Source organism: Carassius carassius, chromosome 24 (genome assembly GCF_963082965.1).
Source record: "Carassius carassius chromosome 24, fCarCar2.1, whole genome shotgun sequence".
Classification (NCBI taxonomy): Eukaryota; Metazoa; Chordata; class Actinopteri; order Cypriniformes; family Cyprinidae; genus Carassius; species Carassius carassius.
Genome location: NC_081778.1, coordinates 7,859,926 through 7,887,767, shown reverse-complemented (window position 1 = coordinate 7,887,767; position 27,842 = coordinate 7,859,926). Strand labels below are relative to the sequence as shown.

General features: G+C 40.5%; 1 protein-coding gene across 1 annotated transcript in view; it reads right to left on the bottom strand.

Moving 5' to 3' along the window:
- Positions 1-11,576: 11,576 nt before the first annotated feature.
- Positions 11,577-27,842, bottom strand: part of LOC132102763 (uncharacterized) — a 256,101-nt gene continuing 239,835 nt past the window's right edge. The window contains exon 2 of the mRNA XM_059507401.1: positions 11,577-11,654. The gene's annotated coding sequence lies outside the window, so the exon portion shown is untranslated. The remainder of the gene's footprint in view (positions 11,655-27,842) is intronic.

Genomic DNA, 27,842 nt, shown 5'->3' with positions numbered 1-27,842 from the left:
TGTGCTTTTTTTAAACATTAAAATGTGAAATCGTGAAAATGGTATAAGGGAAGTTTTTATTAAGGTTTTAAATACACAGTGCATTTCAAGAAAAAGGTTATAAACACAGACGAAATGGAAACAATGTAATGATCGTTTTCGTAGTTTGAAAAGTGTAAAAACGTTGTTACAAATTAAATAAAAAGAAAACTAGGTTACTGGTTATTCATCTAAAACAACTAAACAAGTCAAAAACTATCAGAAAAAGGTCAGACAAAACAGACAAAATAGAAACAATGTAATGATCGTTTTTTGTACTCTGAAAAAAGTAAAAATGGTGTCAAAGTTGTTACAAATTAAATTAAAAGAAAACTAAACTATCAGAAAAAGGTTATAAACATAGACGAAACAGAAACAATGTTATGATCGTTTTTTGTACTCTGAAAATAGTAAAAACGGTGTCAAAGTTGTTATAAATTAAATAAAAAGAAAACTAAACTATCAGAAAAAGGTTATAAACATAGACGAAACAGAAACAATGTGATGATCGTTTTTTTGTACTCTGAAAAAAATAAAAACGGTGTTAAAGTTGTTACAAATTAAATAAAAAGAAAAATAAACTATCAGAAAAAGGTTATAAACATAGACGAAACAGAAACAATGTTATGATCGTTTTTTTGTACTCTGAAAATAGTAAAAACGGTGTTAAAGTTGTTACAAATTAAATAAAAAGAAAACTAGGTTACTGGTTATTTATCTATAACAACTAAACAAGTCAAAAACTAACAGATAAGATCGTTAAGCAACATATGTCAGAGCATGTAGCATTGCAATTTAAAAAGGTGTTTTGTTTCCAGCTAGAAAAGAAAGAAAACTAGGTAACAGAGTTTTATAGCATTTGTACCTTACCTAAAACTAAAAAAGAAGCTAACATAAAGCAAAGATACAAACCAAAAGTTGGCGTTTGGCACGCCGGGTGAAAAGTTAAAACAAAAGAAAAAAGATGGTATGCATTTACGCAGATCTAAAATAAAAACGCAACAGACCCCGTTTTTAAAACACCAGCACAAGATACTTGTCAAAACTATGTCGTACTCTACCACTAACTACCTTTTTAAAAATCGAGACTGTTAGTGACAGAGTGTTAAACAAAAGAAAAAAAGATCCCCCAGCAGAGTTTGCGAAGCCTCCGTTAAAACGACCTCACAGCACCGCTGACACACTCAGAATGCTTAGTGTAGTGATTCTTTAAATACTGTTTATCAACTCTTTGAGATACTTAATCTGTGGAATATTTCTATAGTCACATCTTTATTTAACAAATTCTAAAATTATTTCTATATTAAGAGTAAGTTGTGATCTTTCGTTGTCATATCTTTTACATTTTATTAAAATAGGTTCAACTGTTTCAGGAAGATCACATTTAACACAAAGTCCAGACACATGTTTTTCCTCTTATAAATAATGATTGATTAAGTGCAATGTGTCCAATTCTATGACGAGATCTTCCTTTCTATCCACAAAATTCTCCTTTCATTTCCATTAATTTGTCACATATCTTTTTATTTATTTATTTTTTAATTAGCCCTTTTATTTCTAATTTACTAATTGTAGTATTAAATACGATGTCTGACATTTTAATGTTTTTATCTGATCCACTATTCATTACCTTCTATTCCTATATGTGCGGGTATCCATACAAAATAAATATTTGTTTTTTGCTTGTATTCTGAACAAACTCTGTAAAATGACTGACAAAATGTCTTGTCTAGTTGAAGATTCGCCACTCTGTAAACTTGATAGTGCTGAAAATGAGTCTGAACATATGACTACTTTAGGTATATTAATGTGTTCAACCCACTGAATAGCCAAAAAAATGGGAAACATTTCTGTAGTATAAACTGACGGATGATTAGATGTTCTTTCTGGTATTCTATATCTAACCCTTGGAACATATATAGCTGCTGCTGCTGTATGGACTGTTTCAGGATCTTTAGATACATCTATGTATATGAGTTACTTTAAAACTAGGTTAGCCTATATGCTCTTTATTTTTCATCTAAACAAAAGTCCTTGTTGTTTTATTTTATTTTAATAAGCCACTAAACACTTACTTTAGTAGGCTAACCTAAAACCTTGAATATGTCTTTTATTTTGTTAATATTAACTTCTGGCACAAAATTCTACATTCATAAATGTATGTTTTTCAAAATCCCCCCCCCCACGTTTAGTGGTACTTAAAGAGGAATTTGTGATGTATTTGGAGACGTTAAAAGGAATGAAAAGTCCCAAAGCAAGATTTTTGTATTCTTCATTAGAGGACTTTGGTTTCTTAATGTGAAAATCTGTTACTCCTTTTTCTTTCTTTATCTTTATATATATATATATATATTTTTTTTTTTTTTCTTCTGTGTTGTTTTATTTATTTATTTTACATTTATTTTATTTTATGATGTACAGAGTGTGAATGAAAATTAAGTGTAATCTCAGACCGTATTTTCTAAATCTACCAGTAATGTATGCCTTTCTGCGTTAATATTCAAAGCAGCCGATGTTAATACTTTAAAATTAGGTTAACCTATACGATTTTATTTTTTCATCTCAACAAAAATCCTTTTTGGAAAAAAGTGTTTAATTTTAATAAGTCACTCACACTTACTTCAGTAGGCTAACCTAAATTCTTGAATACGTCTTTTATTTAGTCAATATTAACTTCTATCATTGCTATATCATTGCTGTATCAATTAAAACATGCGTTTAGGCATACACAAATATAACTGGAATTAAATGTTTTGGAAAGTCTTTGATTTTCTTGCCAAAGACTTGTTATCATAAAACGTCTGAACTTTTACAACATTACATGAAAGGCTAAATATTTCATCTCAAGTAGTGCCTAGAAACGTGTCTGGTGTCTGGCATCTGATGTCTTTGTGTTTACTGTTACGACCATGTCAGCGAAGATTGTAAAACATCTAAAGGTTTTTGGGGTTTGCAACTCAACTGTAATCTAAAGTAAAACAAGTTTGTGTATTCAGTGATCAAAGGGTGACAATTTCAACTTTATGACTTAGGCCTGTGAGCGCGAGGTTAGCTGAAAGTTCATTTACTGGTCAAAAGGATGTGAGATCTTTTAACAAGTCAGACCATAGAAAAATGTTGTTTAACAAAATATTGTTAACCTCAACATAAACGTACTGAGAATGCAAACAAGGAAATCAAACAAACACAAACACAACCATACAATCATAAACACACACACACACACACACACACACACACACATAAACATACAGAAAACATGAACATGTAGTTACTGGTGTGTAAGTGTATGTGGTTGTGTGTGTATCGTCCATCTCTACACCTCGCTGACACATCAAGGTAAAGAAAGAGTTTTAAACCCCAAGTATGTATTCATGTAGTAATGCTAAAAACTAGGCAGAGGGAACAGAGGGCAGCTCTGTGACAAATGGCAATGATCATTTTGAATGGTAAGTAAGGTGGGGTGGTTGAATTTTGAAATCTGTATTTTAAATGCCTTTGTACTATATATACAGTCGTGGCCAAAAGTTTTGAGAATTACATAAATATTGGAAATTGGAAAATTTGCTGCTTAAGTTTTTATAATAGCAATTTGCATATACTCAAGAATGTTATGAAGAGTGATCAGATGAATTGCATAGTCCTTCTTTGCCATGAAAATTAACTTAATCCCAAAAAAACCTTTCCACTGCATTTCATTGCTGTCATTAAAGGACCTGCTGAGATCATTTCAGTAATCGTCTTGTTAACTCAGGTGAGAATGTTGACGAGCACAAGACTGGAGATCATTAAGTCAGGCTGATTGGGTTAGAATGGCAGACTTGACATGTTAAAAGGAGGGTGATGCTTGAAATCATTGTTCTTCCATTGTTAACCATGGTGACCTGCAAAGAAACGCGTGCAGCCATCATTGCGTTGCATAAAAATGGCTTCACAGGCAAGGATATTGTGGCTGCTAAGATTGCACCTAAATCAACAATTTATAGGATCATCAAGAACTTCAAGGAAAGAGGTTCAATTCTTGTAAAGAAGGCTTCAGGGCGTCCAAGAAAGTCCAGCAAGCGCCAGGATCGTCTCCTAAAGAGGATTCAGCTGCGGGATTGGAGTGCCAACAGTGCAGAGCTTGCTCAGGAACGGCAGCAGGCATGTGTGAGCGCATCTGCACGCACAGTGAGGCGAAGACTTTTTGAAGATGGCCTGGTGTCAAGAAGGGCAGATTGATCTTCTGCAGAAAGTATAGTGAATGGATTGCTGAGGACTGGGGCAAAGTCATATTCTCCGATAAAGCCCCTTTCCAATTGTTTGGGGCATCTGGAAAAAGGCTTGTCCGGAGAAGAAAAGGTGAGCGCTACCATCAGTCCTGTGTCATGCCAACAGTAAAGCATCCTGACACCATTCATGTGTGGGGTTGCTTCTCATCCAAGGGAGTGGGCTCACTCACAATTCTGCCCAAAAACACAGCCATGAATAAAGAATGGTACCAAAACACCCTCCAACAGCAACTTCTTCCAACAATCCAACAACAGTTTGGTGAAGAACAATGCATTTTCCAGCACGATGGAGCACCGTGCCATAAGGCAAAAGTGATATCTAAGTGGCTCGGGGACCAGAATGTTGAAATTTTGGGTCCATGGCCTGGAAACTCCCCAGATCTTAATCTGAGAACTTGTGGTCAATCCTCAAGAGGCGGGTGGACAAACAAAAACCCACTAATTCTGACAAACTCCAAGAAGTGATTATGAAAGAATGGGTTGCTATCACTCAGGATTTGGCCCAGAAGTTGATTGAGAGCATGCCCAGTCGAACTGCAGAGGTCCTGAAAAGAAGGACCAACACTGCAAATACTGACTCTTTGCATAAATGTCATGTAATTGTCGATAAAAGCCTTTGAAACGTATGAAGTACTTGTAATTATATTTCAGTATATCACAGAAACAACTGAAACAAAGATCTAAAAGCAGTTTAGCAGCAAACTTTTTGAAAACTAATATTTATGTAATTTTCAAAACTTTGGCCACGACTGTATATATATATGGCATTTAAAATACAGATTTCAAAATTCCACTATGAAACTCAAGAATTTTACAAAATTCTATATATAATGAAATGTATATAATGAAATGAATTGTATATTACATGCTTATATTTTGTAAAAGCTTGAGTTTCATAGTTAGTTATAGATGTCAGATAAATGTATGTTATGTAATGAAAGTATTAAACAAGTTTTCTCATAGTGTAGTAAATTATGAAGTAGCATTAAATGGCTTAGCTAAAAGTTTCTCCAAATCAAAAGTACAATACTTGCGCCAATGAACTTTAACCACTGTGGATCACAAGTCCACTACTGTATCTGAATTTATGTTACGTTTTCGCCTTCTTTCCTTCTTCTATGTCTTTTCAACTATCTCCCAGGAGGTGCCAGCAAGGCAGTCACAGAGGCAGAATAATAAAGAAGTCAATTAGGCACAAGTCAATATTTAGTCATTCCAAAGTCTCCCTCTTCAAATGGATAACATTTCTATACAGGTTAGTTAACCCCCCACCCCATCACCTGCTGTCAATTAATTTTCTGTACTTTATAGGTTCGTTCAAGGACTTTGTTTGCGGCAAATTGATATGATGGAGGATGACTTTGCAGGGAGCTCTGCAACCTTGTCAAAGATGGCCAAAAAAGTGCAAGAGGCATGTGTGTTGGCAATGGACCGATCGAGGTGAAAAAAGAGAACAAAAAAGTAGGGGGCAGAAGACAGTTCATTGTTATAGATGAGTCACTTTCGACATAAAAGAAAGGCATTAATAATAATTATTATTACAAGTAATATAATAACTTTTAATTTTACATAACTATTTAAATGTTAAACTATCCACAATAATTACACAAGGTTTTAACCATGATCTATTTAAATTATAAATTAATATTCCTTTCTTTCTTTGACGTTTTTTTTTCAGTATGGCAGAGGAGGAATGGATGGTGAATGGAAAAGGAGGAAGTGGGTGTTTGGCATGCTGGGGGTGAAATACCATAGACACAAATCTGGAAAACCAGTTCTCCGCTTAGTTGAAAGGAGGACCAGAAGGGAACTTATTCCACTTACTGCTGACCATGCCAAGAGAGGGTCCATCAGCCTCAGTGATGAGTGAAGGGCTTACCAACATGCTCTGCCCCAGCTCGGATACAGGAAGTATACAGTGAACCACAGTGTGGCATTTGTTGATTCCCAAACAGGAGCTCACACTCAACACATAAGTGAAAGTGAAAGTGACGTGACATTCAGCCAAGTATGGTGACCCATACTCAGAATTTGTGCTCTGCATTTAACCCATCCGAAATGCACACACACAGAGCAGTGAACACACACACACACTGTGAGCACACACCCGGAGCAGTGGGCAGCCATTTATGCTGCGGCGCCCGGGGAGCAGTTGGGGGTTCGATGCCTTGCTCAAGGGCACCTAAGTCATGGTATTGAAGGTGGAGAGAGAACTGTACATGCACCCCCCCCACCCACAATTCCTGCCGGCCCGGGACTCGAACTCACAACCTTTCGATTGGGAGTCCGACTCTCTAACCATTAGGCCACGACTTCCCCTGAAAAAAGGGCAGGAGCCAACTTGGAGAATGCGGGCATTGAGAGGGCCTGGAGAACCTACAAGAAGTATGTGTGGAGGCTCAGGGGAAACCGCACAGAGGAATTACTGGTGGACCACCTTGCAGTTATTGAATGGCACGAATGGCTAGCAAAAGAATGTCACAATGGAGCCCTAGGTCGTCTCATTCATGACATTGGAAAACTCTATAGATAGATGATGTTGCATTTTCAGTGGTATTTCCAGCACTTTTGTCAGAGGTTGATCAGTTGAAAAAGAATGGAAAGCTTCTCCCCGTAATTAAGAGAAAGTAAAAAGTAGGGTGCTGTGCAAATTTGGCAACGTTATAGGCATTAATACATGTTTAGGAGGAACATATTCCCCTTAAAGTGTTGAGATATGTGATAAGTGTTGTACAGAAATGCATTTTTTTTTTTGCAAACTTGTGGCTTAAAGGTTATTTGTGTGTTTGTCAAAATTTGTCATAAGTTGTTACATTTAATAGAAATTATGCTATTTTTTGACTGCATTGTTGAAATAAATGTTATTCTGCTGTCACATTTAAGCATTATTTCCTCATATTTGGACACTGTAAAATAATGATTGTTTTGCATCTTACAGTAATCAGATGATTTGCCTACTTACACATTTCTGTTGCAACAAGGGAGGAATAGCAGAATTGAATTTTCACATGTAGGCTACATTTGTTGTTGTAATTATGGGATACAGAAAGGGTTGTAATTGCCTTGTATACACGTACAGATAATTTGTAACAGTTGAGAAAGATATACGAATGACTTTTAACACATTTACAAGTGATGTATAGTTTACACTTTAGATTAGGGGATGCAGAAAGGGTTGTAATTGCCTTGTATACACGTACAGATAATTTGTAACAGTTAAGAAAGATATACGAATGACTTGTAACACATTTACAAGTGATGAATAGTTTATACTTTAGATTAGGGGATGCAGAAAGGGTTTAATTGCCTTGTATACACATACAGATCATTTGTAACAGTTAAGAAAGATCTACGAATGACTTTTAACATATTTACACACACACACACACACACACACACACACACAACCCAACCAGCTTACAACTTTAACGATGCATCAAAAAATTATGTACTTATCATTTACCAATGTTTTGATCATCATTTGTTCATGATTAACATTTGTTTATTGAGATAATGGTACATTGACATTTCAGAGATTAATAATATATTAACTAGTAACTTAATAACCATCTACTAAGCATCTGTTTGATCCTTTTATGATCCGCAATTTTTTTTAAGATAACTTGACAGATTTGTAAATTGTTGCGGGCTTATTACTTAATAATAATTTATAAACGTATAGTCATGTTTTGTAAATTATTAGTTTATCATTGTCTAATCACTTGTAAATAATTTATAACTGAATCTACAAAGCATTAAAAAAAGTAAAAATTTATTGAATATTTATGATAATAAATAATTATGATGTTTTGTAAACTGTAGCCGCACTGGGTTGTACATTATAATTAACTCAAATTATATATAGGGAATTTTAATAATTAATCAGGAATATGATTAATATATATATCTCATATGACAGTTACATTAAAATTATTGAAAAAGAAGAAAAATAGGTCAATTTTATATATCAATAACTCATTACAAGGCACTGTAATTTACTCATTAATATGTCAATATTCCATTCTTCATATCAATTATAGTGATATCTCTTACTGTAAATTACCGCAAATCAAACAGTGGTTTGTCCAGCAAACGGCCGTAAGATTAACTTATCAACTTTCAATAAAGTTATGACTTCTTATAATTCAAGGAAAAATATTCTCTGGCCATGAAAACATTATCCTATCATTATGAAATTTCGACTACTAAAAAGTAAAGAGCTTGTAGCTAAAGATCAGACATTTCATAGACTCGTGATGTGAGCGTTTAGACAGAGGCAATCATGAATATATATTGGTTTTTAATAATTGAACTAATAATACATCAAACTACAAATCACACAGAGTAAATACGCGTACGACAATACAGACAGTAAACTTTGTACAAGACTTAACAGAATCCAAATGAGGGAGAGAGAGAGAGAGAGATAATGAGTAAGAGAGGATGAGAGAGAGGGGTGAGAGAATTAGGCGCGATCACAGAATTACGCTCAGTTATGCAAACTCACAGACAGTAACCCTTGAAAGACAACAACGAATCAAATCACCTTGAAAAGGTAACAGACAAACTTTAAGCAGCATTAAATCTCCATAGAGAATGATACTTGCATGTGGTCTCTTTGTGATTGGGCGTGTTCTCTCGTGTCTTCCAGGGCTGCTGCGGACTCGCGCAATATTTGAAAGTTCCAACAAATGTAGAGAGGAACTTAGTAAGTAAAAGAAATGAAAACGATGGAGATGAAAGCTCCCGAAGGAGCCATGAGAATGGCTGTTCTCTCAGCCGCCGTGCTGAGATCAATGGCGATAGAAGAGCGAGAAGAAGAGAAGACAGGGAGGAACTTCCTGGGTCAGTTCTTATGGCTTGACTGGTTCACGCCTCTGTTTGCATGAACAACCAATGAACATCCGCGATCTGAAGCGGGAAAAAACGTTCCTTTGTCTCTGGGGAACCACCCCCTCGCGTGAGTTATAGCTGACAGAATTGAACATTTTTCTTAAGAAAGATTGTATTTCTGAAACGATGCATCTTTTTGTAATTTGTTGTCGAGATTCGACACAGTCGGATTTTTACGATTATAAAGATACCAGAACTGACATATATAACTGATAGAAACACGACGTTACATTCATATGCAGAATTACACACATTTAAAGTTTTATTAACACACGATAAAACTGCAGATTTATATGGGGAAACATCTACTGCACAAAAAGGCAATACCAATCTCTTCAATGGGAAATTTCACATGCTGAATCATGTTAAAACAGTCTAATGCATCAATGAAATCAACTGTTAGTTTACTATTAGAGTTGTCTACATGAATAACAATGTCTCCAGTCACAATCATTGCAGGACAAACAGCACTAAGAGATGGAAGCAGCTCTGTGAGTTCAGTAAAAAACAGAGGATTTGGTTTTGGAGGTCAATATATGAGCACAATAAGGACAGGTGAGACTCCCGTTCACTTTAAAAGCAATGCGCTCAAATGATGATACACAGGGAATGGTAATTTCTGTGACAGATATATCAGCTCTGTAAATAACAGCAAGACCACCACCTTTACCACTTTGATGTGGCCTCTCAATATATATGTGCTCGTCATTTGATTAGAATATCATCAAAAAGTTGATTTATTTCATTAACTCCATTCAAAAACTGAAACTTGTATATTATATTCATTCATTACACTCAGACTGATATATTTCAAATGTTTATTTCTTTTCATTTTGATGATTATAACTGACAACTAAGGAAAAGCCCAAATTCAGTATCTCAGAAAATTTGAATATTGTGAAAAGGTTCAATTTTGAAGACAATTGATGCCTCACTCTAATCAGCTAATTAACTCAAAACACCTGCAAAGCCTTTAAATGGTCTCTCAGTCTAGTTCTGTAGACTACACAATCATGGGGAAGACTGCTGACTTGACAGTTGTCCAAAAGATGACCATTGACACCTTGTACAAGGACGGCAAGACACAAAAGGTCATTTCAAAAGAGGCTGGCTGTTCACAGAGCTCTGTGTCCAAGCACATTAATAGAGAGGCGAAGGGAAGCAAAAGATGTGGTAGAAAAAAGAGTACAAGCAATAGTGATAACCGCACCCTGGAGAGGATTGTGAAACAAGAACCACTACGCACAGATGTATGCAAGACTTGGGTTTTAGCTGTCGCATTCTTTGTGTCAATCCACTCTTGAACAACAGACAGCGTCAGAAGCGTCTCACTTCAAAAAGGACTGGACTGCTGCTGAATGGTCCATAGTTATGTTCTCTTATGAAAGTAAATTTTGCATTTCCTTTGGATATCAGGGTCCCAGAGTCTGGAAGAAGAGAGGAGAGGTGCACAGTCAACGTTGCTTGAGGTGTAGTTTAAAGTTTCCACAGTGATGGTTTGCAGTGCCATGTCATCTGCTGGTGTTGGTCCACTGTGTTTTCCGAGGTCCAAGGTCAACACAGCTATATACCAGGGAGTTTTAGAGAACTTCATGCTTCCTGCTGCTGACCAACTTTATGGAGATGCAGATTTCATTTTCCAACAGGACTTGGCACCGCACACAGTGCCAAAGCTTCCAGTACCTGGTTTAAGGACCATGGTATCCCTGTTCTTAACTCGCCCCAACTTAACCCCATAGAACACCTGAGCAGTGCCACAGACTGATCGACTCCATGTCATGCCGCATTGCTGCAGTAATTCAAGTAAAAGGAGCCCCAACTAAGTATCGAGTGCTGTACATGCTCATAGTTTTCATTTTTATACTTTTTAGTTGGCCAAGATCTCTAAAAATCCTTTTTTTGTATTGGTCTTAAGTTATATTAAAATTTTCTGAGATACTGAATTTGGGATTTTCCTTAGTTGTCAGTTATAATCATCAAAATTAAAAGAAATAAACATTAGAAATATATCAGTCTGTGTGTAATGAATGAATATAATATACAAGTTTCAGTTTTTGAATAGAATTAGTGAAATAAATAAACTTTTTGATGATTATATGACCAGCACCTGTATGTATATCCCAGTGGAGTACTCATATTTAAGTTCAATTCAATTCAATTCAATTCAAGTTTATTTGTATAGCGCTTTTTACAATAGAAATCGTTACAAAGCAACTTTACAGAAAATTATGTTTCTACAATATTTAGTAGTAGCTAGTAATTTGTGCACGTTTGACAGGATTTTATAAAAAATAAAAAATAATAATAATACAAGAAGTAGTCAGCTAGACGATGAACTATCAATATTATTAATTAATAGTTATTATATGATGCAGTCACACATGTAGCAATAATTGTTAGTTCTGTTTGTTGATTCAGGGTTAGCATCATCTGAGGTCCTCTGAGGGTCAGCATCATCTCTTCTCAGGTGTTCTGGATCCAGACTGGAGCTTGTGTAAATCCTAGTTACCACGGGATGTAAATCCCGTGGCAAAACATAGAAACAAAATAGATACATCATTAGCATAGCTGCTGATCCAACAAAGTAAAATTAGTTTAACCCAAGATAATGAATAAAAATGCACATTTGATCAGATGCAACTACACTCACAATTTAAAAGATACATTATTCGTATGCTTGGCGAAAGAGATGTGCTTTTAATCTAGATTTAAACAGAGAGAGTGTGTCTGAACCCCGAACATTATCAGGAAGGCTATTCCAGAGTTTGGGAGCCAAATGTGAGAAAGCTCTACCTCCTTTAGTGGACTTTGCTATCCTATATGTTTATTGAAGATGCAGGACAACCACCTAGAAGTGCATTACAATAGTCCAGTCTAGAGGTCATGAATGCATGAACTAGCTTTTCTGCATCAGAAACAGATAACATGTTTCGTAGCTTGGCAATGTTTCTAAGATGGAAGAATGCAGTTTTTGTAACATTGGAAATATGATTTTAAAAAGACAAATTGCGGTCTAATATAACACCCAGATTTCTGACTGTAGAGGAAGTAACAGTACATCCATCTAGTTGCAGATTGTAATCTACAAGATTCTGTGTAGTGTTTTTTGGTCCAATAATTAATATCTCTGTCTTATCCGAATTTAATTGGAGAAAATTAATTGTCATCCAATCTTTTACATTTTTAACACACTCTGTTAGCTTAGATAAATGGGAAGTTTAATTTGGTCTCGTTGAGATATATAGCTGAGGATCATCAGCATAACAGTGGAAGCTAATTCCATATTTTCTAATAATATTACCAAGGGGCAACATGTATATTGAAAATAGAAGGGGACCTAGGACGGATCCTTGTGGCACTCCATATTTTACTGATGATAAATGAGATGACACCCCATTTAAGTAAACAAAATGGTAGCGATCGGACAGGTAGGATCTAAACCATCTTAGAGCCTGCCCTTGAATACCTGTATAGTTTTGTAATCAATCTATGAGTATGTCATGATCTATGGTGTCGAACGCAGCACTAAGATCAAGTAAAACTAGAAATGAGATGCAGCCTTGATCTGACGCAAGGAGCAGGTCATTTGTAATTTTAACAAGTGCAGTTTCTGTGCTATGGTGGGGCCTAAAACCTGACTTAAATTCTTCATACAGATCATTTTTATGCAGGAAGGTGCTCAATTGAGCAGACACAACTTTTTCTAAAATTTTAGACATAAATGGAAGATTTGAAATAGGCCTATAATTTGCCAGTACACTAGGATCTAGTTTTGGTTTCTAAATAAGAGGCTTGATATCAGCCAGCTTGAATGGTTTTGGGACGTGACCTAAAGATAACGACGAGTTAATGATATTGAGAAGCAGTTCTTCGGCTACAGGTAACAGCTCTTTCAGTAGTTTAGTGGGTACAGGATCTAATAAACATTGGTTGTTGTTGGTTTAGATACAGTGATACGGTTATTTAGCTCTTCCTGTCCTATACTTTTAAAGCACTGCAGATTATCTTTGGGTGCGATGGATGAAACTGAAGTGTTAGACACTGTAGAATCTACTTTCGCTATTGTATTTCTAATGTTATCTATTTTATCAGTGAAGAAATTCATAAAGTCATTACTATTTAACGTTGGTGGAATATTTGAATCAGGTGGCGTCTGGTAATTTGTTAACTTAGCCACTGTGCTAAATAAAAACCTTGGATTGTTTTGGTTATTTTCAATGAGTTTGTGTATATGCTCTGCCCTAGCAGTTTTTAGAGCCTGTCTATAGCTGGACATACTGTTTTTCCAAGTTAGTTTTTCTCCATTTGCGTTCAAGACTACGAGTTACTTTCTTGTGAGTGAGTATTACTGTTATACCATGGTACAGTACGTTTTTCTCTAACCTTTTTCAATTTGATGGGGGCAACAGCTTCTAATGTATTAGAGAAAATAGTGCCCATGTTGTCAGTAATTTCGTCTAATTCATGTGTATTTTTGGGTACAAATAGCAGTTGAGATGGATCAGGCAGGTTATTTGCGAATCTTTCTTTGGTGGCTGGAACAATAGTTCTGCCCAGACAGTATCGCTGAGACATATAGTTAATATCAGTTATACGCAGCATGCGCGATACAAGGAAATGGTCTGTAATATCATCACTTTGAGGTACAATATCTATAGCAGTAAGATCGATTCAATGCGATATAATTAAATCTAGTGTATGATTAAAACGATGAGTGGGCCCGGTGACATTTTGCTTGACTCCAAAGGAGTTTATTAGGTCAGTAAACGCAAGTCCTAATGTATCATTTGCATTATCAACGTCAATATTAAAATCTCCCATGATTAGTGCCTTATCAACTGTAACTAGAAGGTCTGAGAGGAAATCTGCAAATTCTTTTAGGAATTCTGTATACGGCCCTGGTGGTCTATACACAGTAGCCAGAGCAAGAGATACATTAGATTTCTTTTGCATGTCTGACAGTGTAACATTTAGCAGAAGTATTTCAAAAGAGTTAAACCTGTATCCTGTTTTCTGGGTAACATTGAGAATATCACTATATATTGTTGCAACACCTCCGCCACGACCAGTCTGACGAGGCTCATGCTTATAACAGTAGTTTGGTGGAGTACACTCATTTAGACCAAAATAATCATTTGGTTTTAGCCAGGTTTCAGTCAAGCAGAGTACATCAAAACTATTATCTGTGATAATTTCATTTACAATAACTGCTTTGGGTGTGAGTGATCTAATATTTATGAGCCCAAAGTTTAAAAATTGTTTTTGTTCATTTACTTTACATTTTTCTGGTTTAATTACGATAAGATTTTTTCTAGATCCTACATTATATTTTGACCTCACTATTCGGGGAACAGACACAGTCTTAATAGTTTTTACAGCGCAAGTACTTTTATCATTTAAGTGGGTGGAACAAAAGTCATCATAATAGTTATCTGAGAATTGTCTTACTAGTCACATGGAGCGAAGTGTCCTGGAGATGTTGTCAGAGAGCAGCTCCGCTCCGATTCTGCTGGGGTGTAATCCATCAGCGCGAAACAGCCTAGGACGCTCCCAGAAAAGATTCCAGTTATTAACAAATAGCAGTTTCTGTTCTTTGCACCATGACAACAACCATTCATTTAAAGCAAAAAGTCTACTGAACCTTTCGTGTCCTCGTCGATACATGGGCAGTGGTCCTGACACGACGATCGTCGCCGCGGGCGTCGTGCTGCGAACCGTCTCGATCAGGCTGCTGAAGTCCCTCTTCAGCGTCTCCGTCTGCCGCAGCGTGGTGTCGTTAACCCCGGCGTGAAGCACGACCGCTCTGGGGCTTTCGTCGGCTTTCAGGATCGCGGGTATCTGCGCAGAAACATCGAGAACACGAGCACCAGGCAAACAATGAGTGTGCACTTTACCTTCGGCTAACGTAGCACTTACGTGTCGGACGATGGAGTCTCCGATGATCACAGCGTCGCGTCCTGTCTCGCGGAGGGGAGCGAAGCGGTTCCGGATGGAGATCTCGAAGGCAGGAGGGGGAGAAGTCGTCGCCCGGGACCCGGCTCGCGATCTCCGCAGTGGATGCACCCAGGGTCCGTGGTGTCCCAGCGTCACAGTGAAGGACATCTGGGAAGATCGCGTCCTGGGTGCACCGTGCCTGTGCAGAGAAACACACGGAGTAGACGTGGTGGGACTGTTAGCAGCACGCTGTATACTTATGCTGCATTCCAGGCAGGTTTTTGAGCCCGTAAGTCACGATTTCAAACCACGACTTACGACTTTATAGCGTTCCAGGCAAGTCACGCCAAACCTTCTGAGCGCAAGCAATTGTAGCTAGATTATTAATTTTATTGCAATGTTATATTGTCCTAAAATCGTTTTTTTAATGTGCACCACTTGCGTAAACACTGCATCCATAGGCAATATTATACGTAGAAGCTGCCATTGTTGTTTCGCATTCTATGTGACGTCAGAGTTCGTTACTCGGAGTACATCTATTTAGTACGAGTTCACGGGTGGGAAGTCACGGGTTTGACTGCTGTTCCAGTGCAGTTTCATGGGTAGAAGGTTGGAAAAACACGGGTTACGGGTTGCCTGGAACGCGGCATTACCCCGGACTTGTGAGCGTCAGCCCGGGATGATTCCAGCGCGGCTCTCCGCTCTCTCAGCTGGGCCTGCCTCACCTCCAGGTCGCGAATCTGCTTCCCCACGGCCTCGAGCTCGAGCTGCACAGAGTGGAAACATTCATCCGCCATTAAAGCAAGTAACAGTGAGTACATCAGTGGTAATGTGTGTGAATAGAGTATTAGCAATATAAGCGCAGTTACCAGCAACCACGCTTGCTGATGCTAACTGGCTGAAAGCTAATAGCGGACCCGGGATATCAAAATGAAACTAGTGATAGCGAGGCACTCTGATTGTTTTTGTTGTAGAATACAATAGAGGATATATTCACACGTTATATAAACGGAAACGATGATGTATAAGATTGATTTTAAAGTTAAAAATAGTCAATGAAAAGAATATAGTGACGGAGCTCAAACGCAGTACAGCCGCCAACAACAAACAGGAAGTGACGTCAGATCTAAATGCACACACTACATTCTAGAGCTGTCAACGAATATTCTAAATTCGAATATGTATTCGAATAGTTTTAAAAAAACGAATTTCGAAGGTGAAAATTAATATTCGAATAAAAAAAAAATGTGGAAAAAAAGGCCCGCGGTAGTAGAAGCGTGGTTGTCTGCTTTGCGAGTGGGCGCGCTAACGCGCCTGAGGGTTCAGGGACAGGTCACAGCCTCATAGGAGTTGCACTTTCTGGCACAGCATCACTGCTGAAAGTTGACGCGTCTTCATGGAAGATGCCAGCAAGTGCAGAGCCGAACTCGACCGCAGCAGAGAAAATGAGGTAAAATTGTTGACCCGCGAGATAAAGTTGAATGCAAGCTATTTAAGATACAGTTAGCAGTTATCATACCATTCGACCACTAGCAACATGAGGTCACATCTCAAAAATGTGCACCCAAATGAGCATGGCATAATGTGTGGAACTCCAGCTAAACAGTCACGTCTTGACACTTAACGTTACTTTGCATCGCTCGCCGCAAGCACTTTGTCTGCAACACGACAAGAGGCCATAACGGATAAAATAATTTCGTTCATTTGTAAGGACATGAGACCGATCAGTATCACGGATGGGGCACGCTTCGGGGAGTTCTGTCAAGCAATGCACCCGAGATTTGATTATTTATCGTTTCATGTCAAGGAAAAGTTCCATGTTTAGCACAGCACAGCTCGCTCGGAGCATTCAATGTCAGTTCTATATGTTGTAAAACTTCAATTAATATTAATAATATTTGTTTCAATCACTGAATGAAGCCTGCTATATTTGGGACAACATTCGCGACCTTAAATTGCTTGCACAAAAATGTGTTCATTTAAACCATTATGCGCAGAGAACGTGAGGGTGAGAGAGCGTGAGGTCTGCAGTGTTGGCCATTAGTTGATTTCCTTGTTTTTGTGTAGGTAATACGTTGTCATATATGTTTAAACTTAAATAGACTATCTATACAAGTAGTTATGTCTCTTTGTATTATTTTTGCCTGTTATTGACATAATGCGCGTCATTGACAACATGCGCTACCAGATGTTCGAATTAGCCTCTCTAAATTTTTAGAGGGAATATTCGAACGTCAATTTTGAGCAATTTTGACAGCCCTACTACATTCACATATTTTATAAAATCATTTGGCTGGTGCCAAGTCTCACAGATACAAAAGAAGTCCAAAGCATTGTTCAATATGATATCATGAAGTACAGCAGTCTTATTATTCAGTGAACGAACATTTAGATGTGCAAATCGAGCAGTTTCAATTCGCACTTTCTGATGAGTCAGTTGTGAATAAAACAAGTTTGCATGGCAAACAACATGTAGAGAATGCTTTTGTGTTTCAGAGGCCTTGGATAGAGAACATAAAACTTTAGTGCCAGTCTCAGTTGTATAAGCATTCCGTCGTGATCCTCTGTGTAAATATTTCTGCTGACGTAAAAGCCGACATGATTTCAAGGTCTTTTGAACACAGACGTCAGGAAGTAAATAATGTTCCAATGAGAGAAGTTCAGCAAAAGAGTATCATGATGAAATCCAACTGTTGTTGAAGGACCCCGCTCTCCACGGAGCCCAGACAGGGTAAAAATAATGATGACGATGATGATATTGTTGATGATGACAATGCAAAGCGAAGGAATCCACATGATAGGAGCAGCGATATCCAAAATGAATCACTTGAGATAGAATCCAGACGCGTTGTTATCACACTGCAGCATCTAAATAGTTATCAAACAGGTCGCAGCATTCCCAGTCAGCAGGATCAGCAATACCACTATGTTGTGCCCAAAACCGTGAGAAACTCCACAGTAGAACTCCAGTGTCGATAAAACAGCATAAGAATGCCAAATAATAAAAATCTCTACTGTTTAAAAACAAACGAATGAGGTAATAAATTAAAATAAAGATGGAGAAGCGGGAGCCAATGTGTGCCCGCGTTGTCTCCCCCCGGAATTGAGGGGGGTTATGCAAAGTGCTCTTACGGGACACAGCAATGTCAAGGCTGGAACTGCCTCCTCCTGGGGCAGTGCTTTCAGGTTCACCACCTGGTCTCGGAAGGGAGTGGTGGGAACCTTGGGCATGTATCCAGGCCGGGGTCTCAGGACAACGTGAGCGTAGGCCGTCTCGAACACAAGGCACGCTTCACTCACCGAAAATGCTTGGAGGGCCCCGACCCTCCTGATGGAAGTGAGTGTGACTAGGAGTGCTGTCTTGAGAGACAGGAACTTCAGCTCGACTGAGTCAAGCGGCTCAAAGGGACCCCTCTGAAATCCAGCCAGAACAATAGAGAGGTCCCACAAGGGTATCAGGGGTGTCCTAGGAGGATTTAACCCTCTGGAGTCTTAAGGGTATTTTTGGGGCCTGGAGAAGTTTTGTCATGCCCTGACATTTGTGCTTTTTTCAGTTTCTTATACATATCTAAATGGTTAAAGTCTAGTCTCACTGTAATCAGCACAAACTGGGTTATAATAATATGTGAGCAGCATGTACATGATTTTGTTTTTGAGAGAAAAAAAAAATTATGCGTGGTTAGTGAAAAACTAAAAATGTTAAAACACTTGAATGAGGCAACAAAACACATACAGAACATTGGTTCCCAGGATTTTTGAGAACTGGAGATTGTAGCCTAGAATTTTTTCTTCTAAATTATGTGAAAATCATCTTGTTTACTCACTTACAGAAAACAATATATTGATTTAAATTTTATAAGACACTTTTTGTTGGTAAAAGTCATATGCGAGTAGGCGTCAACTATCATGAATATCATTGTGATTTACACCTAAGAAGACAAAGGTCTGCATAATGAGCTGCATAATGAGCCTTTCAGTCATCTGTGCCACTGAGAGGGAGGAGTTACAAGAAAGAATGTGAGGACAAAATAAATCTATATAATTTTATGTTTGTAGTTTATTTAGAATATATTTAATTATCCCACAACATAATTTAATATCCATTTGGGGGAGCAGTTAAACAGTTTATTAGGAACAATCAAAGCTGACTTTCAAACTTTTTTGCATCATTACTCCAGTCACACAATCCTTCAGAAATCCTTTTAACAATCTTATTTTCTACAAAAAAAAAAAAAAAACATTTATTGTTATTATCGTTATCATCATCATCATCATCATTATTATTATTATTAATGTTGAAAAGAGCTGAGAATATTTTTTTCAGGTTTTTTAGGGGGAATAAATTGAAAGAACAGCATTGTTTGTTACATTTGTTACAGTTAAATTTATTTGTTACATTTATATTATTTACATCAAGCGTGTGATGGTATAGTATTGTATATTGTTACTGAAACTTCATAATATTTCACTTGATTATACATTTAATCAGGAATTATAGTTTGGAAAAAGTATTTGGAAAAAGTCTATCTAGTAAAATGTTTACACATTATGTGAAAACTAGTACAAGTATATAAATAAATAAAAAGAGAATTACTCATGTTTATGATCTCTGCTGAATAAAGCACTTCATCCTTTTTTTTCTTAAGGAAATCCAAATCTCAAATCCTCAACCATATCACATCTTTTCAGGGGTGAATTGTGTCTTATTCCTCTCATCACGAAGCAAACAGTAAAATAAAAAGAACTTGAAGAACAGTCTGGCTGCGTTGTCTTCTGTTATGAGCATATTCAAGCCGCGCGCTTCAGTTTGAAACATCAGAATCTGAATAGAGCGTTCAGCGCGGGGGCGTGGTCACATTAGATATAATGAAGGGAGACATGAAAAATTGACATCGCATTTTTTCATATGGATTACTTTATCACAGAATATCTGTTTTCTACGGTTACGCATTGCTGCCACATACAAATTATTTTTTCCACTCTATGTCATAATAACAAGATCTTATGTCTTTAAAACGACATATTTTCTCGTAATAACGAGATCTTATGTCGTTAAAACGACATATTTTCTCGTAATAACGAGATCTTATGTCGTTAAAACGTACTCGGTTACTAACGTAACCTCGGTTCTCTCTAGAAGAGGGAACGAGTACTGCGTCTTAGCTAAGACGCTACAGGAAAAGTCTCTTTTCACGAAATACTGAAGCAAAAAATTATCCTTAATTTTGAATTTTTGTAAAGCGCATTTGCAGCAGTACACAGCCATAGGCGAGACGGCTCGCTCGCTCATTGGCTGCTCTGCAGCAAGTGCACAGCCTATCGAGCGCAGGCTGATGCAATATCAGACCAATTAGGACGCTTCGCGCCCATCACGCCACTTCCCGCCGAAACGGGTGTGGCCCAACCCTATAAAAGGAGCTCGAAAAGGCTGACTCACCTGATTTATTTCATCGCCGAAGCGAACCAGAGTGATTCGTACGCACGGCAGAGAACGCAGTACTCGTTCCCTCTTCTAGAGAGAACCGAGGTTACGTTAGTAACCGAGTACGTTCTCTTACGAGAGTTCTCTCGTACTGCGTCTTAGCTAAGACGCTACGGGAACCCCATGTAAAACGCCGTGCGCGCAGGGATCACACACCAATAAACCTGAAGCAACGCCCAGGATTTACAGTGCACAGTCACCCGAGGGACTCACAGAGAGTCCAGGACAGGAAAGGGGGGGAGCCCTCCGTCCCATATCTAGCAGCACCCGTAGATGCGGCAATAAAACATCACACAGTCGAGGCAAGGCCTGACCAATGTGGCAATGCGGGTCTTACGCAATACTGCCCATATAACAGTCGGCAGCGCATAATGCTCACAAACTCAGAATTCCCATCAGGGCCCTGATTCGGCTATACCGACAGCAGCCTTGCTTGCAAGGCGGGAACCTCCAGGTTATAGAACCTGATAAATGCATACGGCGAGGCCCATCCTGCCGCCATACATATATCCTGCAAGGAGATCCCAGTAGACTCGAGTCTCCATCCTCTCCTGACACCGACAGGGCAGACAGGGCAATAACCTGAGCCCGAAACGGCGTGTTGAGGGACTTCGGCACATAACCGTGCCTAGGTTTGAGTATGACCCTTGAGTCATTAGGCCCAAACTCCAAGCACGACAGGCTCACCGAGAGCGCGTGCAGGTCACCCACACGCTTCACTGAAGCGAGAGCCAACAAGAATACTGTCTTGAACGACGCTGGAGGCTAATCGATTGGATAGGCTCAGAAGGGGGACCCTTCATGGCCTCCAAAACCGCCCCGAGGTCCCATATAGGGACTGACGGAGGTCTGGGAGGATTCAGCCCCCTAGCTCCTCTAAGGAAGCGGATGACCAAATCGTTCCTTCCTATTGACTGACCGAGCGCTGTTCAGAAAACGCTGCGATGGCCGCCACATAAACTTCGAGCGTGGATGGGGCTCTGCCCTTATCCAACAGCTCCTGTAGGAAGGATCAGCCAGTCATCCAAATAGTTCAGCACTCGCATGCCTCTGAGTCTGAGAGGAGCGAGCGCTGCGTCCATGCACCTCGTAAACGTACGAGGAGCTACGGACAAGCCGAACGGCAGGACTGCAAACTGGTATGCCTGGCCCTCGAAGGCGAATCTCAAATATCGCCTGTGACTTGATGCCATCTGTATTTGAAAATACGCATCCTTCAGATCTATTGACATGAACCAGTCTCCTCTGCGAATATGCGCGAGGAGCTTCCTGGTCGTAAGCATTCTGAAACTGCGTTTCACCAATGCCTTGTTCAGCTGTCTTAGATCCAGTATGGGCCTGAGACCCCCGTCTCTCTTGGGCACTAGAAAGTATCTGCTGTACAGCCCCCCCTCGCTTTGAGCTTGAGACACAGGCTCTACAGCCCCTCTGCTCAACAGTTTTGATATTTCGGCCCGAAGTATGCGTGCTACTTCTGTTTTGACCGTGGTTTCGACGCGCGCTAAAAAGCGCGGAGGGCGTCGAAAAAACTGTAGCGAGTAGCCTCTCCTTAAAATGCCTAGCACCCAATCCGAAACCCCTGGAAGAGCTGAACATGCATCTGCATGAATGGCTAAGGGCTGGATGCGAAGCGCGCTCTGTTGACTGAGCAACGGCGGCGTTTCGGTGTGCTGTAACATGGGCGTTACGCCTGTGGCATTTGAGGCGGGGAGCGCGCTGATCACAGCGGGCAGATCGCTCCTCCTCGACCCCGTCCCGGCGCTTAACCGATTGAGGGAGGGCTGAGCGGGTCCCGTGGGACTCGTGATGTCTGCGAGTAACTGTGGGCTGCAAGTGTGCACATTTACTGCTTTCGACTCGCTGTCTGCCTGGGCAGAGCGTACGTGCACGGGTTTTGTTTTTACAGAAACCACGCGCCGTGTGTGACATAGTGTTTGTGGGCACTGAGGAGTGGGCACGTTTACTATGTGGAGCGCGTGACCGATCTGAGTCGATCTTATAGGCGCGAGCTGGGCACTGAGGAGTGGGCATCGTCACTACATTTATAGCACCATCAGCCGTGGCCGGACGAACGTGCACGGGTTTCGTTTTTACAGAAACCACATGACGCATGTGACATAGTGATTGTGGGCACTGAGGAGTGGGCACGTTTACTATGCAGTGCGCGCGATCGACTTGAGTCGCTTTTATGGGCGCGAGCCCTGTCAAGGGCTGTGCTTATATGTGGAGATGGGCACTGAGCAGTGGGCATCGTCACTACATTTATAGCACCATCGGCCGTGGCCGGACGAACGTGCATGGGTTTCGTTTTTACAGAAACCACATGACGCGTGTGACATAGTGATTGTGGGCACTGAGGAGTGGGCACGTTTACTATGCAGTGCGCGCGATCGACTTGAGTCGCTTTCATAGGTGCGAGCCCTGTGTGAAGGGCTGTGCTTATATGTGGAGATGGGCACTGAGCAGTGGGCATCGTCACTACATTTATAGCACCATCGGCCGTGGCCGGGACACCAGAAATTACACCTTTTTAGGGGAAATATCTGTTTTTTTTTTGTTTTTGTTTTTTTTTAGGCACAAGCGGGTCACCGCACAGGCTTGCGCATTGCAAAAGATGCTGAAACAGTCACAATCCCTGGAACTGAAACAGCGGCGCGCTTAGGTGAGAGTTCGGCCGCGGCTACTCGTACACCGGCGCTTTCCTAGGATGGCATCGGGGCTCCCGGCCTCACCGTAATCCTCTGCCGCGGTCCCCACGGCGCGGGGCGACGGCCGGTAGAGCGAGAACGGGGGTCTCGAGCTGCGTTGCTGAAGCTGTTGTGATAACGGCTTTTGTGTGCAGGCAAGCGGGCAACTGTGCAGGCTTGCGCGTTGCAGAAAACGCTGAGACAGTCACAATTCCTGGAACTGAAACAGCGGCGCGCTTGGGTGAGAGCTCGGCCACAGCGGAGCTCGGCCACAGCGGAACTCGTACACCGGCGCTTCAATGAAGCAGCCATCGTGTGCAGTGCAGACGCAGCCTGCTCAGCAGCAGAAGATTCGCGCGAGCAGAGGTGACGTCATGCAGCAGGCTTAAGATGGCAACACCGCTTTCGTCCGCCGTCCAGCAGAGGGCGGACAAAGATGCGTCGCTATCGCCTGTTCCACCGGCGGAAGTGACTGGTAGTTCCTGTTTTTAGCATCATCCAGTGTGGAGAATGCTAGTGAGACAGACGAACGAGTTCGCGCTGAATATGGAGCGTTCCAAGCCTTTGCCACCTCTTCGTGAAGCTCAGGAAGAAATGAGGCGGGCTTTGAGAAGTACGCTCATCCGAGAGGAAACTACCATCCAGCCGGGAACGAGAGGGGGGGCGCTGGTGCAGACCACTCGAGGCCGAGACTCGTCGCGGCCAGCGTGAGCACTTGCCTCAGCTCCTTCTCGATGTCAGCTCGTTTGCTGGGCTTCTAAGCAGAAGGTGCGAGATCCTCAGAGCTCGCCCAGCCCTCACTGCCCGAAGCTAGCAGAGTGCGGCGCCTCAGCGCAGCGGAGAATGCAGGCTCAGAGAAAAGGCCAAGCGAGTCCTCAGAGTCACCATGGCAACAGCTCGCAGTGAGGGCATCCGCCGTCAGCGAGCGCGAGCGCTGCATGATCTTAACCCAGGCAGGAGACACAGATGACGTACCGGTCTCCCTCGCTGAGTGGGGCTCTGACGAGCCGCAGGAAGGCATCTTAAAAAAGACGCAAGCTCTTTTACGAGTGTGTGTCGCAGGGCGAACTCCGTGATCCAGCGATGCGTGAGCTTCGCTGAAGAGATGAAAAATCAGGTGAGTCAGCCTTTTCGAGCTCCTTTTATAGGGTTGGGCCACACCCGTTTCGGCGGGAAGTGGCGTGATGGGCGCGAAGCGTCCTAATTGGTCTGATATTGCATCAGCCTGCGCTCGATACCAAATACTCGATACTCGATAGGCTGTGCACTTGCTGCAGAGCAGCCAATGAGCGAGCGAGCCGTCTCGCCTATGGCTGTGTACTGCTGCAAATGCGCTTTACAAAAATTCTAAATTAAGGATAATTTTTTGCTTCAGTATTTCGTGAAAAGAGACTTTTCCTGTAGCGTCTTAACTAAGACGCAGTACGAGATAACTCTCGTAAGAGAACAACATATTTTCTCGTAATAATGAGATCTTATGTCGTTAAAACCACATATTTTCTCGTAATAACAAGATCTTATGTCGTTAAAACCACATATTTTCTCGTAATAACGAGTTCTTATGTCGTTAAAACGACTTATTTTTCTCGTAATAACGAGATCTTATGTAGTTAAAATGACATATTTTTCTCGTAATAAGGAGATCTTATGTCGTTAAAATAACATATTTTTCTCATAATAACGAGATCTTATGTCGTTAAAACGACATATTGTAAGTGACGTGACAACTGGAGTCTGGAAAGGTAAATTAACAGCTTTGTTGGCAAAAGTCATGGCACATTTAACTGAACTTATTTATTTCTACTTTCTCCTCAGTTTAAGTCACAAAGACATTTTATTAGCATTGAGCCATGTCGACAGGATTATTATTAGTATGCAAACACTGCGTCGGCATCTTAAACATCTGAGACTGTATAGACGAAAGAATCAAACGGACCTATTGGAAGTGGCATTATTCCTTATTGATGAACTTAACCGTTATGGAAAGCTGCATGGATATAAATTACGACATCTGAAGTGTATTCAGGGTGGATTTGTTGTCAGTCAAACTGTAATTCGGCATTTATTAAGCATCCTGGATCCCGATGGAGTACAAATGAGAAGGAGAAATCGCTTAAAACGTCGGATGTATCGAAATCCTGGACCCAATTTTATGTGGCACATGGACTCCTATGACAAATTAAAACCTTTTGGTATCTGCATCAATGGTGCAATCGATGGATTTTCAAGGATGGTAATTTGGCTCCATGATTACTCTACTAATTCTGATCCGAAGGTCATCGCCAGTTACTTTATTGATGAAGTTGGACAGAGGATGTGGACACCAGCCAAACTGAGGCAGACCTGGGAACAGAGAACTGTTATGTGGAACAAATGCAAAGGTTCCTACGTTATGATGATCATGACGAATATGCTGCAAAATGCTTCATCTACGGTTCGAGCAACCACAATCAGCGTATTGAGAGCTGGTGGGCATTCATGAGAAAACAGCATGCTCAGTACTGGATTAATCATTTCCAGGATTTGAAGGATAACGATTATTTCACAGGTGGTTTCTTGGACAAGCAGTTCATATTATTCACCTGCCTGAATATAATTGAGGTAAAATTATGTAGCCTAGCCTAATAGTCCCAAAAGTGTAGATCTCCAATAAGGCAATAACTGTATGTAGCTAATCACATGAAAACAAAGGATTTTAACTGGTTAAATAAGATATGATAAAACAAATATAATTAAATTTAATCCTGAATTTATGTAATACTTTTAATTATTATTTTCTGTTTATTTCTTTTTTCTATTTTTTATTGTAAACTGAACACACGGATTTGTGGCCCTTCCCCCAGCTGTGCCGGCTGCGGGGTGCATATTGTGTTTTAACTTAATTTTTTTCAAATGGATAATTTCTTGAATTTTCTAAAAAACAACAACATTAACTTGTATCTTTAAAGTCAATTTTTTAAAGTCACACTTCTTTGGGTTGGCCGTGAGCCCAGCCCCTCTCAGCGACCTCAGTACCACCCTCACATGCTGCATATGCCGCTGCCAGTCATTACTAAATATAATGATATCATCCAGATAAGCAGCAGCATATGCACCATGGGGCCACAACACCCTGTCCATCAGTCGCTGAAACATAGCCAACATGCCGAACAGCCCGAAAGGTAGTGTAACAAATTGGTGTAATCCAAACGGCGTCGTGAAAGCTGTTTTTTCTCTGGATAATGGAGACAAGGGGATCTGCCAATAACCCTTTGTTAAGTCCAATGTCGAAAAAAAACGAGCCGTACCGAGCCGGTCAAGCAATTCGTCAACCCGTGGCATTGGATATGCATCGAATTTCGACACATTCACCTTGCGAAAATCCACACAGAAACGCACTGAGCCGTCCGTTTTAGGAACTAAAACTATCGGGCTCGCCCAGTTACTGTTGGATTCTTCTATTACCCCCATTTCAAGCATCGCTCCTAATTCTTCCTGAACTACTTTTTTCTTGTTTTCAGGCAAGCGATATGGCCGGCTGTCTTTGTCCTTGCCACTTTGCAAGTAATTTTGAACTTGACGTTGGGAGTAATACAAGCACTTTATCTCCCGGTGCAAATTTACGCAAATTGGTTCCCCTGTTATACAGCTGGCTCTGTTTGTTCTGGGCCTGTAACAAATTATCTATAGAGAGCCGCCCCAAAGTGTGGAGTTTTGTTCTCAGGTCCATCACAAACTGAATTTCGTTTTTAGATTGAGAAGGTCCGTCCTCCCAAGTCTCTCTTATGACGTCCAGCACCCCCCTGGGCTGGCGACCATAGAGCAACTCGAAGGGGGAAAACCCTGTGGAGGCTTGCGGGACCTCTCGCACAGTGAACAACAGGGGTTCCAACCATCTGTCCCAATTTTTGGCGTCTTCTTGAATTTACGAATCATTGTCTTAAGCGTGCGATTAAAACGTTCGACCAGCCCGTCCGTTGTGGGTGAAAGACGCTGGTCCGAATCGATTTAATGCCCAATAATTCATAAATTTCGCGTAATGTCCGTGACATAAATGCCGTGCCCTGATCAGTGAGGATTTCCTTAGGAATCCCCACTCGGGAGATTAAAGAAAACAGTGCGTCAGAATCACTTAGCAGAAATTTTGCGAAGAGGCACTGCTTCTGGATATCGTGTTGCATAATCCACAATGACTAATGCAAAACGATGTCCTCGTGCTGATCTCTCTAGTGGCCCGATGAGGTCCATGCCAATTCTCTCGAAGGGGACCTGCATTAATGGGAGGGGGCACAAAGGCGCTTTTGGGGTGGCCGGTGGGTTTACCAACTGACATTCACGACAAGCCGCGCACCACCTGCACACATTCTCGTGAATGCCCGACCAAAAAAAAACAGGTCATGAGGCGATTTAGTGTGGTTCCTTGTCCTAAATGACCAGCCATTGGATTAGAATGAGCCGCCTGATAAAGCATTTCCCGGCGGCTCCTAGGAACTAATAACTGGGTTGTATCTTCTTTTGTCTGAGCGTCTTGGGTCACTCGATACAACCTATCTTTAATTATTGCAAAATATGGACAGG